We start from the raw sequence: 14,233 nt of genomic DNA on the forward strand, positions 1-14,233 counted from the left end.
ACCCCTGTCGCAAGGTACCCTCAAAATTGACTAAAAATCTATGCTATATGCAAAGGGAAATGCTATGACACCACCCGGAACTCTGTACGACGAATGGCTCCCCAAAAATTTTGGTGCGAATGTAGTCAAGAATGCTGCCACTGCATTAAGGTCACAGAGTGATGCCATCGCTGGGATTTCATCTACACCTTCATGAATTCAGGGGTTGGGAATGGGGTGTGCTCTTAAAACCCACATGCAGCGTACTTCTCATGTGACCTGAACTCTTTACATTAATATGTCTAGTGACTTCGTGTAGCGTCACATTACATCGTTTTCACGTGACTTGGCAGGACGTCGTATTGCATCCTTGTCACGTGACTTGATATGACGTTGGCTCGTGACGTCACATGGTGCCGTTTCCTTAGAACTCATTTTGCGGACATGACCTTGACAGTGAGCCATATAATGCTTTCGTATTATTAAAAACTACATAGCTAAATTCGACGGTGCTGAACCACCTGGAGTTTTTTAACGTGCACTGACATCGCACAGCACACGGGCCTCTAGAATTTCGCCTCCATCGAAATTGTACCGCCGTGGCCGGGATGGAACCCCGGGCCGTGGCGGTTTTCAAATCCTATTAGCACAGCTCTGCAGTGCTAGTAGGAATTGACCAGAAAACAAAGGCTTTTGGAGGAGTCCAGGTGCCACGCTGATTGATCTTACATGAAATGAAGCTGTTACACTGTTTCAGGGGGAATCGAAGCGCTTGTGGATTTGTAAAAATTCACACTCGAGAGTGAAAAAACATGTTCCCTGAGATCCCGGTATCCCCCACATGTATAAACCACTAGCAGCGCCTTGGCATCATGTACTCTGTGTCTTTGGTCCATAAGCAAACGTGAAGGCAGCGCATCTGTCGAAGATAATCATGGAAACTGATTCCTGCTGAAAAGGCTGGCCTGAAGGTAGATTATATTACGACTGATGGAGCCTCATAGAACAGCCCTTTGTGGCTCATATTTGATACACGTGATCTCTCAAGCTGCATAAAATCGTCAGTTGCTCATCCCGTTCACAAAGAAAGGCGACTTTTCTTTCTTTTAGATTTTTCCACTTAGTCAAGTGTAAAAGAAAGGGTTTTCTGAAGGCTTGCTGCAAAATTCCGGATGGCGGTGCCTACGTTGAGAACATCAGAGTGGCATACAAAAATACCAGTGTGCAGGCACCCTCAAGATTGTGCCGAAAGTTACCACACACCACGTGACGCCCACCAACTCCTAAAAGATGGAAGTGAACTTGGCGAATAAACTCCTCAGCCCAGTAATGGTTCGCGGCCTTTTCTTTTAGAGAGAGGAGGCTAACAGAAACTGGAGTGATTCAGCACCAACCGAGACATTTGCCCATATAACTGTCAAAATGACTGAAGCAATGACGGTACGTCCTCCATCATAAGCTCTCATTCTAGGATCCATTCAAGAGAAAACAACGCAGATTTCAGTGCCCAAACAAGTGGAACCGTCCTTTCAGTCTTCTATGCTTCTTTTGTTTTTGTCGGCAAACACTGCTGAAGGCCTAAAAAGTAATCTTCATCCCGCGGTGAATCTGTTAAAGTATGTCCATCGCAAGCTTGGATACAGTTATTTGCTGACAAGCCACCTTTCTCAAGACAGCCAGAAGATTTGTTTGGCGTCATTCGTCAGTTTTTCGGGTGTAAACATCAATCCATGGAAGCCCAGCTCCTACAATTTAGTAAAAGCCTCTAGCAATGGTAACTGCGAACCTGCTGTGTTTGTTCAGTGATGAGTGACAGGTAGGAAAGTGGACTCAATGCTTAATATAGAATAGTTAGAAGGTGATTCAGAAGTGCAAAAGAAATCTGAGCTCCTTCCTAATCATGTGCACCTAGAGAGAACAAATGGCAGCCGATTGGTGCTTGACATACCAGGCGAACTTGCACGGAAAAACCATCCTGAAAACTAGTTACAAATACAGACACACTCTTTGTGTCTCGGGAGAGTGCTGAAAAAGAACTCTCCACATTCACGAAGCTTGTGAAAGCAGTGGCGTGGTGAACCCGACCAAGGAACTTTCTTTATTTTTAGAAGACCTCGAACTTACAATATCTGAGTAGTTTAGTTATAACAAACTGCATCATGACAGCCTTGATGAACGTCTACATTGTCTGAGAGAGAACAATGCTTTGGTTAGATAAGCTCATCATGGGGTGGACATTATCAACCAAACACCCAAGTTTTTCTTAGTAGCACCCTCATATTTTTTTATAAAATCCATCAAGGAAGAGAGGGAGCCAGTGAAAAAGAAAATGCTTTAGAGGTATGGCGTGTCACCTTGAGACAGCTTGGAAGCAGATTCATTTTGAAGTGTAAACAAATCATTTGTTTTTGTTTTTCCAATCTTTAAGGCCTGTCGCTTTAACAAAATAAAGTTTATACTCCGACTGTTTGCATTCAGCCATGTGTTACGCCTAAGTTCAGCAACAATCGACCACTTATGAAGCAACGTTGATTCGATATAAAGCGTGGAATCGGTGGTCTTAGCTATCGGTTGATTTTGTTTGTTTTGGGACTCAACTGAGTAACAATTCCCACCTTGTTGAGCAAACACAAATGGCATTGCAAAATCTCACTCCGTAGAGCGCCCCATACAATTGCGGTCAAACAAAACAGTGGGCGCCGCGTTCAAAACATTCATAACCATTGCTGCAGACGCCGGATAGTAACGTAGATGGATGGATGCAAGATAGGGACGTCCCCTTTGAAATGGGTTGGTGGCAGTTGCCACCATGCCCGGCTTTTTTTTATATTTCTTGAACGGTGTTATAAATCGGCCTATAAATTCCCCATTTTCATTACCTACATTTTTAATCCTACACTTCTAGCCATACGTGACCTCTTTACTTCAGCCAGCAATCTTCTTATCGCTTTTTGATAACTTCCTCCACCGCACAAGCGTCATCTCCTTGGTTAAATTTGTTTTTGCTCCTGCGCGTTCTAAAACGCAGCTTCAAAGAGTAATGCACTGCCTCTTGAGTTATAATAGAACTATTACTTTCTGATCTGCTCTTCCTGATTTTGATATAGTTTTACTCTGCTTCTCTTCCATTAAACTAATCCAGTTTTTACCTTCAGCATTTTTTAACTGTCGTTTAAAGCTCTTTACTACACCCTCTTTTTGTCCCGCATACCTACTGGTTAGTTTCCTAGTCATTTTCCGCCACTGTCAGCCACCGCTCTCTCTGTTTAAGTTTTTGAATACCTTAGCCACCTACTTGCCACCGTCTAATTTCCTCAGGCGTTCTTCCCCTAATATTTTACAGTGAGCATCCCATGCTTCGAAGGATGCCCAGCCAATATCCCCCTGTACTGCCTCTTTTGTGGTTTTTCCTGAGCACCAAGTGCTAGTCTTCCAACAGCTCTCTGATTTACTTCTAATCTCGACTGAACTTCAGCCCTTAAGCGCAAAACCACATTTCCAAAAGTAAGCCCCGGCACCATTATTCCTTTCCAAATACCCCCCCGGTACTTCATATTTCTTGTACTCCCATAATGCCATATGTTTTCTTATCTCCGCATCTCTTCGCGCTTTTGCCCTTGCAGAACGTAAAAAACTTTTCTACTTTGGACAGGCAAGTGGAGAGAAGTACGCTATTCGTCAGAACAAATTGTTCATAAAGAATAAGTGTTACATCTACATTTCGGCATCAGATAGCATCTGTGAATATCATATCAATAACGAAGCAACCCCACGCAGCCCTGATAGTAGTGCCTTGCCAGCCGATCTTTCTACCGCGTAGCTACCTGCTCGTGGTCATGACCTTCCAAATGATATATGCGGTTTGTACTGTAATATTCGTAGTGTTGTTAACAAACGTGATGAACTGTGTACTCTCATCGACACGTGCGATGCAGACATTTTGGTACTCACCGAAACCTAGCCGAATTCAAAGATTTCGAATGATGAAATACTAAACTGCGAAAAGGATTTCATTACTTATCGATGTGACCGTGGAGACAGGATAGGAGGCGGTGTTCTGATAGCGGTCGCTGATCATCTGCATTCTTCACACGTGTCACTTGTTTCTTCACTAGAATTTGTATGCGCCTCTATACGCATTAATCATCGAGACGTAATCTTCTGCGCATGCTATCGCCCTCCAAATGCTCCATCATCTTTTTGTAGTGAACTTCATGATGTGCTCAATCGAATTTTAGTTAGGCTTCCTTCTTCGCCAATCTGTTTACTTGGGGATTTCAACAGGCCAAAAATAAATTGGTCTGGCGCGTTTCCTTCCACTCTGGATTCTTCACCTGACGCGATTGGCTTCACAAATCTGTGCAATGACTTCAATTTCTCTCAGCTGATTACCCAGCCAACCCGTATCACCACTACTAGCGCTAATATTCTTGATCTTGTTCTAACTACGCTTCCTGAACTAGTTCATTCATTGGCAATTCTACCAGGCCTCAGTGACCACTCCTTCATCCAGTTTGAGCTTAAAGACACTAACCCACGCGTGCGACCCAATCCCAAATATATCAAAGATTATTCAAAGGCAAATTTTCCGTCGATTAACGCAGAACTCGAAATCTTCTTAGGTGAGTGCATGCCAAACTTTTATAACCGTTCTGTGGAAACGAACTGGCGCCTTTTTACAGAAAAGGGTCATTTTCTCGCCCAAATATACATATCTTTACGCGTCATATCAGGCAAGCAACGCTCCCCGTGGTTCACTACCGCATTAAAACGCCTTTTAAGTAAAAAAAAAAAACGAGTTTATCGCAGAGCGCAAAACCACCGGTTGCTCTGATCACTGGGATTCGTATCGTGCCATAATATCTGATTATCGAAAAGCCTTAAAAAACGCCAAGCAGGTTTTTTTCCAGAGTACACTTCCGTTTTTGTTGGTTGATAATGCCAAAAAATTTTGGAACATCATTTCTGGTCCCAAGCATAAAACAATAGCTCTAAACGATAGCAGCGGCGCAGCCATTCCTTCATCAGAGTGCCCTCAAGTACTCAACGACGCCTTCTCTAATGCTTTTTTACAGCAATCATCTGTTTCTCGGCCCTCTTTTCAGTCTGTGCAGAATCCACTAATGAACCCAATTGTGTTTGACAGTATCGGTATCGGTGTTTGACAGTATCGGTATAGTCTAATTAATAATCTCAAAATTTCTTCGTCTTCGGGAATCGACGACATAAATTCTAAATTTTTAAAGAATACAATTGTTTATTCTTCCATTTACTTGTATGCACTGTTTTCGCAATCTTTGAATTCAGGACAGCTGCCCGGGGACTGGAAGGTGGGTAAGGTGGTACCAATATTTAAGTCTGGTGATGCTCACTGTGCCCTTAATTACAGACCCATATCATTAACGAGTGTCCCGTGTAAACTTTTTGAACATGTCATTTTTTTCTGATCTGGTTAAATTTTTAGAAAATCATTCGTTCTTTTTCCCTCATCAGCATGGCTTTCGTCAATCATTTTCTTGTGAAACGCAACTCATTTCCTTCACCCATGATTTATTTGATGCATTAGACAAGGGACTTTTTATTGACTGCGTATTTTTAGATTTTCAGAAAGCATTTGATCTTGTTAATCACCAACTACTTTGTTTTAAGCTCGGTAAGCTAAACATCGACCCAAACATTCTTTCATGGATCGAAAGTTTTTTGCGTAACAGAACTCAATTCGTCCCTGCAAATAACGCTGATTCCTCACCATGCTCTGTTACCTCCGGCGTGCCTCAAGGTTCCGTACTCGTGCCGCTATTGTTTCTAATATACATTAACGACCTGCCAATTTCTATTAACTCCACAATCAGGCTTTTCGCAGATGACTGCGTTATTTATCGAGTAATCATATCCGCTTCAGACTCATCCATACTTCAAAGTGACCTAAATAAGGTGTCTAGTTGGTGTAATAGTTGGCTCATGAGACTGAATACTAACAAGTGTAAGGTCATGCGTATTTCACACCGATCTGCTTACGAAAATCTTATTCCCTAAAATATTTCAGGTTCTCTCCTTGAGCAAGTTACCACATATAAATATTTAGGGGTTCATATAACTTCTAACCTTTCATGGCAGGCACATGTTGATTATATTGTTAACAATGCTAACCGCATGCTTGGCTACTTGCGTCGTAATTTTTCCATGGCTCCATCTTCTTTAAAGCTACTACTCTATAAAACCTTAGTGAGATCGAAATTCGAATACGCGTGCTCTGTGTGGGACCCGGGACATGAAACTCTTATACAGTTAGAGTCAGTACAGAATCGTAGCGTCCGATTTTTGGTTTTATTTGGTTTTATTGGGGTTTAACGTCCCAAAGCGACTGAGGCTATGAGAGACGCCGTAGAGGAGGGCTCCGGAAATTTCGACCACCTGGGGTTTTTTAACGTGCGCTGACATCGCACAGCACACGGGCCTCTAGAATTTCGCCTTCAAGAAATTCAGCCGCCGCGGCCGGGATCGAACCCGCGTCTTTCGGGTCAGCAGCCGAGCGCCGTAACCACTGAGCCACCGGTAGCGCCCGATTTATTTTGTCTAACTTTTCCCGCACTGCTAGTGTAACTGCCATGAAAAATACTTTGAACCTTCCTAGCCTTTCCCTTCGTAGAAAACTTGCGCGAATGCTAACTTTTCACAAGATTTACTACCACAATCATCAGCTTAAACGGGATCTTCTGTCTGAACCATCATTCATATCACCTCGCACGGATCATCGCTACAAGGTACGCATTCCATACTGCCGAAGCAATGCATACTTTAACTCATTTATACCCAAGACGGCGAGCGATTGGAACCACCTGCCCACCTTGGTTGCCGATATTTCTGACACCTGTTTATTTAAAAATGCCGCGGAAAACTGTGTGTTCGACTAGGCTGTTTTGTTACCTAATCTGATATGTATTTTGTTCAAGCTTACGTTTTTTCTTTCTTTGCTGTATTACATTACATTTTGCATTTACTTTTTGTTTTCATTTTGCTGCATTGTCTATACTTTTTTTATCCACTCCCTTCTGTAACACCCTACTGGGGCCCTGAAGGTATTGTAATAAATAAATAAATAAATAAATAAATAAATAAATAAATAAATAAATAAATAAATAAATAAATAAATAAATAAATAAATAAATAAATAAATAAATAAATAAATACAGAATTTCTTGGTCCACCTTTAGTTGCATCGCGAACTTCAGCCATCCAGCGATAAGCGGACTCCTTTATTTTACCCTAGACGAGGACTTGCACTACCAGTTTCTTTTTTCGATAGGGTTACCATTTGCGGCCTATATCCTCTTGAAGAAACCGAACCTTCTCTGAGTTCCTCTGAAGGCAGCCGTCGTTGTTCGATGGCGTCTAATTTTCTGATTGCAGTAGCTTCCTGTTTGCCGCGGTTTTCCACTTTTACTTCTCTCACTTCCTTACTAATGATTAACCCCAATTTTACTATGGGGCGTTTCCCTGTTGCTTCCTCAATGCGCGATGTGATTGTCGCTACTTGTTCGTCGTTAAATTTTGCCTTCTCTTTTTTCGTTTTCCGTAATTTTCTTTTGATCAGCGCTCCCACCTACCGACTAATGATTTTATGATCACTTCCCAGACTCTACTTCCCTCATTGTCAGTTTCCATTTTTGCGAACCTTCTATGCATCTCCTGCTACGTCAGGCTGTAGTTAGTAGTCGTCTGCTTGAATTCTCATGCAACTTGTCCTTCAAATATCAGTTTGTTTGTTTACAATAACTATGCTGCATTAATGTGTAAGCGTGCCGCAGCGCCATTTGCCGCTTTCCTTCCAAAGCGCTTCGCCTGACCGGGCGAGGTTTTCACCCTGATGGGATAACGTTAAATAACAAAGCGCGACTACCGCGCACCACGGGATGCGTGTACAACTCAAATGTTGAATGTTTCTGTGGGTGGCCTGTGCCAGAAGCGTACGTAGGAAAACGCAGAACGGAAGCTAAAATGCCCTGAATGAAACCATACGCTGCAATTAGGTAGACAGCACCACGGCGTAAGAGCATCATCCGCAGAGAAGAAAGCGTTGAAGAGTCGCCGCTCCCGTACATTCCGCGTTCCATTCACACGACTGAAAGCACCCGTACGGAAATGTCATATCTGGTTTGATATGAAAAAATCCAGATATGAACAAATAGGGAATTGGGCATATAAGGTCTTATATGAATATACGGGCGTATATGTCCTGATATGCCCAATTCCCTATATATCCATATCATGACTGAACTCATATATGACAATATATGAATATATCTGGCATATATGGCCTGATATGCCCAATTCCCTATATAATCATATCATGATTGAACTCATATAAGGATATATCTGGCATATATGGCCTGATATGCCCAATTCCCTATATATCCATATCATGAATGAACTCATATATGGATATATCTGGCATGTATGGCCTGATATGCCCCATTCCCTATATATCCATATCTGATGGAGCCCATATATGGGATTTCTATATATGGTCTTTATATACCCAGATACGGCCAAATCCGTATATAGCCATATCTGCGAACAGTCATATATGGATGAATATACTTATATGGGCCATATATGGCCAAATATAGATAAATCTGTAATGTCCATATTTGGCTGGAGCTTATATATGGAGCTAGTTCTATATACGAACATATACTGACAGATCTGCACATAACCTTATATACTTTTGGTTAAATGTTGAGGGGAAATTTTCCCTAAGGCGGAGCAGACTTCCATTAAGGCATTAATTACTTATTCGCATCCATCCAAGCACAGTCATACACCATGTCCCCAGACCAGGACGAATCTTTTTACGAAAGAGCAAAAGTTTCTGTGGAAGCTGTGTCGGGTCCCTTTGTAGCCGTGTGACTGCTTGGCGGAATGAAAATGAGTGATTACTCCCTTATTAAAACCTTATAAGCTTTCATATGGAAATATATAATAAATGACAGCCTATGTATATGTGCCCTCATACGGCGAGATCTACCGAAGGAGACGGTACAAAAAAAATTGAAGAAATCCAACGATTTGCGGCGCGCTTCATCTGCAATCTCTGCAAGGACCTAGGATCCCTTCTCCAATGTTGCAGGCTGCTACTATCACATTAGCCAATAAAGAGTGAACCTGGGGCGTGGCGTCTCCAAAAAGTGATGGAGGGCGGCCAAACAAAAGATGTAATGAAATTAGTTGCAACCATTGCAGAATGCTGTCATACATATGCCGTTATCGCCACATGCAGACGTAAGCGACTGTGCAGTACGTCCTTACCGCTACTACTTCAGATATGTAATACAGCTTAAATTTTGGACGTAGATTTTTATTTTAAAACTTTGAGAGATACGTTGGTGCTGTGTAGGGGGGTTATACAGGATGTAAGCGATAAACCTGATTTAATAGACGATTAATTAACTAACATTAACTAATAAACATTTTATTTTGATTCTAAGGGGCAATATTATGTTGCGAAATTAAAGGCCGTCATCGTAAAAGGTGAGCCCAGTTTCTAACTTTTTTTTTAATTGGTATAGGAGTTTGAAATATCGAGCGCCAGATTTTGCGCATTTCAAAGCTCGCTGAGTTGGTTTACCCGCATTGAAAATGCATAAAACTGTCGGTCACTTTTTTTATGCATCAAACACGGACACCGTTTGTTTGTTATGATGTAGAAAAAGTTTCTTTGAATTCGGCGACGATACGACGCGCAGCGACGCGTTTATGAATATGCGAAGCGGACAAGGCAATTCACTGAGCTTGCAAGTGTGTATGTTCAGTATTTCGAACCACATTAACGATTACGAAAATTTAAAAGCTAAGGTTATCTTTCTTTACTGACGGCCTTCATTTTCGCGATACAGACTTACGCCCCAAAATCAAAATTATGAAAGCTGATTAGTTAAATATAATTAATCATTTTTCAGATTATTGAGCTGTATTACGTACATAATGCCCGTCTTGCTGTACGGTCCACCTTCACTGACCAAACCAACATATCTCTCGCACTTTGTAAAATAAAAATCTGTAAACGTTAAAAAATGTCATCCAATACATCTCTAAGTGCTGCTTTAAATTGAAAAACCACTCGGTTTTATACTGCTCTAAAGCTCCTGATAATCATATAGCATAGGTAACACAAGTAACACAACTACCACACAGAAATTGCGCAGGAAATTTTATTGGGGTACATTTAATGCTCTTGTGGTTCTATAGTTCTGTATGCTTCTTATCGTCGATGCTTTTCTTTCTCGCTCCTTATTTCGCTGAGTTTAGTGCCCACGGCCAGCAACAGCAGCTTTCCGGAGAGCTCCCGCCCCTTCTTGGTCGGCAGGGCCGTTGTGTAGGCTGCGTGGGAGATAATTTAGAGCGATCATGATATAAATCTGCGCAGAATTATGCACTGAATCCGAGACAGCCTACCGTAAAATCCATTGTGGGCTATTAAAGGTGCCCTGCTACGTACATAAAGCATGGGTTCTTTAATCTTTGTATGCAGAGTAAGGGACATTGTGAGTCCTGAACGCGCAATGAGATCACCGAAATCATAATATTTGATATTTTAATCTTCGCTAGAAATGCTTGTTTCGAGCCGATGGTGTCGCAACGCGACGGCCATTTGCGGCAGCGGAAATGAGGTGGCATCTAGATAGGGTGCTGCCTTTATCATTGGTTGGGCGTCCAGTTTGCATATTGTTCCTTCATACTTGCGAAATGGATCCAAAATATTATGTCTCTGAGTACTGCAAGCTTTTTCGCATGCCACAAAAACTGGAAAGAAGCAGGGAAAGCGAACGAAAACTAACAAGAATACAGCTAGGGGAGACACTTTCCATTCCGCTTCAAACCTTCATGGCGGCCAGCGCTGTTCAAAAAACGTTGGCTCAGACCAGAAAGCGCGCGCGTCGAGACCGGCCGTGACCATACCAAGACGGCAGCGAAAAAAAAGCCAGTCGACACACCTTGCCCAAAATGTGAAGAGAAAGGCCGGACAGGAGACGGGAGTCGAGTTTGGGGGGGAGGGGGGCTACCGCAGACAGCCTTGCAGTCCAACTCAAAAAGAAACTTCGGGGAATTTCCTTTGTCGTTAGTCACCCCTGCCCTTACTACGGCGTCGCGTACACGGGGGGAAGACGCCGTCAAAATGCGCGGCTGTCTACAGCCCCGACAAAGCAACAACTGCATGCACGCTTCCGCTGCGTGGGCGCTAGGCGCGGTTCTGATTGGTAGCGCCCAATGTCGGTACTGGGTGAGTGAAATGGGAGAGTGAAATGCGTTTTCGCCTCAGCTTTTCATTTCGAATTTTCAGAGTGGAATAACTTTCGCTTGCATGCCCCGATTTCAATAATTCTTTTTGCTCTGGTCTCTGGAACGCATGATGAATCTATTTAATAATATTAACTGGTACAGAGCAAATCATCGCGATGCCCCTTTAAAAGCTTAGTCTCATGCTTTTTTTTTCGGGCTTTACCATTAAAGTTTCCTGGCACAACCGCGAACGAAAACAGGTATACGCCAATTGTTTCTGAAACACGTTCGTTCGCACTAACCACCCGAAATAAAACGCGTACCACCTCTTCATTCCACTGCTCCTGCTTAGCTGTAGAGCGCAAGCCTTGTGGCAAATGTAATGGGGCCATTGTCACCTAATTGGATACGCAGAACGCAGCAATGCTGATCCCGTGTTAAAATAGAATTAGCACTATTACTTACGACAATGAAAAGGGTTCAGTTCCTGATACGTGCATATGAGAGAATCCATTACAGCTTGCTGTCTAGGTCTCGTTACTTAGAAAATACATCCCTAACTAGCCCCGCAATGTGCTTAGTGAGGTTAGTCTATGTTTTTTTGCGTTACACAATTCATGTCATGCACTTGAACTACCGCTGGCAGGAACGCAACTCGGTGGCGGTAAAAATTTCGCTACTGAAAAATGAGAGATTACTCTCCGACTGCACATAGCCCAGCTTACAAATAAATCATGCATTATGATACCATTTAGCTTAATTTATAGCCCTATCATCGAAAACTGCCGACAGCATTGGCAAAGGTAAACAACAAAGCAATACGGGAAAAACAGTAAATGGTTGTTCACGCTTACCTGAAATATTGATGATTGCAGGTTCACAGAAACCTTGGTATTTCCCGCTCACTTGCACCCTGGATCCTTCCGATGGCTCGTCATCCCATGCATGCTTGGCGCAGGTCATTTTAACGCCGTCAAAAGTGTCTTCTTCCTCAAAACGCACAAGTGTGGCGCTGTACCATGATTTCAAAGGAAAAACAAGTGGATGCAACAACGGGTATAACCGGAAATTGCTCGCCCGGCACGAAAGTGCATAGCACACTGCAGAGTCCGGCTTCTAGCTCTGTGCAACAGACGACAGTCAAGGGTGGCGCCACCAATGCCTTCCTTAGCAGATATCTGTGCATATCTGTGCATGTCAGATATCGGCACCTGCGCACGGGCGCTCACGCGCGCGTCAGAAGCGGGGTCCGGTTTACAACAATGGGAAGACCGCGGGGGCTCTCGGGGACTCTTTTTCTTCATGGCTTGAAGCTCTTTCAGCCTCCCCTAAATTTTCTTGGAATCCTTGCAGACCCCCAACCATCTCTTGTTCACGGCTTGACATTTTTTTCAGTCGGCTCCAGAGGGGGAGCGAGCCAGCACGAGGAGCATGGAGGTTCATGCCACTTTTCGACGCCCGTCGCGGCGCGTGCTGGGCACGCAGGCGCTTCGCGTGTATGCCTTGGAAGTGTCCATCGAGATGGGGCTTTATATCGCGTGTATCTTTATCAAAATAAATATAACTAACGATACCCCTGCTGCGTCGTTGCTTGAAATCTCGTCGAACCGATCGCCACTCGAGTCGACGGAGCTTTGCGGAAATTGAGAAAAAGATATCTTAGCAGAAAGTTGAGCACTCTTCGGCGTCCGGCCGACATTCGACGGTTTCAAATGCTTACGAAATGCGAACAGAGGCCGCCCCTGTCATTGGCGGTGGCCGTTATCTTGCCTCAGAGCCGCGTCCCGCAACTGCTTCGGCCCTCTTGATTTCGACATCTGCTGCTGACTTGTTTCTTCTCCTCTTTGTTTAGCACACTGCTTGCGTTGTCGCTAATTTAGTGCTTCAAGTTAATGACTCGTCATTCAGCATTTACAGCGTGCGCGTGAAATTTCAGCGGGAATACACAAATGTCGACTGCACTGCAGTACCACCGTTGTCTGCATACCTGTGATCGTTTGTATGGCATAAAACGCAAGCTATGTTAAATATTCCCTTTCTGATGCGCGGATTGCAACTGTACTTGTTTACAGAGCATGATCACTGCAAGAAGACCGGATGTTTGCGATGAAACACTTGATAGCCGGAGAACTGGCGCTTTCCGGTCGTGGTAGATCCGCTTTCTGTCATATCACAAATATTCGGTGCTGAACTGCTTTATCCAGAAGCATGTTCGACGATTAATCGCATCGACGAAAATGATCTCATTTGTTATCCACGAGCGGCGCCAGTGGTCGACTGTTGACGGCTCCCTAAAGCAATGCCCGGCATGCCGGGTGACACCGGTGCTTCCCGCTCGTTCTATTCGTCCTGCGATATCAGCAATCCTCCGCTAAGGGTTACAGTTTCCAAAACTTCACTTATGACCATTTGCATTCGCCAAACTTGTGTATTCGCTCTCCACAAAAGCCGAGACCACATACGCGAACAATGCCGACTAGCACTTATTCGTCGAAAGCAAGGGTCTCATCGAAGCAGCTAATGACGGCGCTGGAGAGCTCGGAAAGCGCCGTGATATGGTCTGGTTGCGTGCACAATGGACTTCAATTCTAGAGACAAAAGCTATCTTTCTCTGATTTAGTATTTTTTGCAGTAATATGGGGAGTCATCATATTAAGAAGCAAACAGAAGGATCGTGAGCGTCAGGTTCATTATAAGGTTCAGGCTGTACAATCCAGCCGGAATGAAACGCGAACACGCATATCGCCTTCTTTTTCTACATTGCAGAGAGGTGTTCACTTGCAGCCAGTTTAAAATTATGTACTTCGGTAGACCCTTCACCCAGACACAGGAATCAGGCTAGTTCTGCACTACAGTTGAAAGTAGACAGGCAAAATATTTTGTTTTTTTCACATGCGCTGTTCGCTTGCCATGCTGTAGACGGAACAAAATGGGCTATTAACATGTGGCCAGTAAATAATTTACATTGCATTTT

At 43.4% G+C, this 14,233-nt stretch overlaps 2 protein-coding genes and 1 long non-coding RNA gene across 3 annotated transcripts in view; 1 reads left to right on the forward strand and 2 right to left on the reverse strand.

Moving 5' to 3' along the window:
- Window positions 1–14,233, forward strand: part of LOC149355992 (FK506-binding protein 15-like) — a 282,100-nt gene that overhangs the window by 159,220 nt on the left and 108,647 nt on the right. The gene's annotated exons all lie outside the window — the stretch shown is intronic.
- The window catches only part of LOC149355995 (uncharacterized), a 44,297-nt gene that overhangs the window by 7,994 nt on the left and 22,070 nt on the right, over window positions 1–14,233 (reverse strand). The window lies entirely within an intron of this gene.
- LOC149355996 (uncharacterized) lies at window positions 10,175–12,308 on the reverse strand. The gene is made up of 2 exons (XR_016289782.1): window positions 12,114–12,308; window positions 10,175–10,359 (listed from the first exon to the last, which is right to left on the reverse strand). It is a non-coding gene; the product is annotated as an uncharacterized LOC149355996 (long non-coding RNA).

Source organism: Amblyomma mixtum, chromosome 3 (assembly GCF_055824585.1).
Source record: "Amblyomma mixtum isolate Tamu chromosome 3, ASM5582458v1, whole genome shotgun sequence".
Classification (NCBI taxonomy): Eukaryota; Metazoa; Arthropoda; class Arachnida; order Ixodida; family Ixodidae; genus Amblyomma; species Amblyomma mixtum.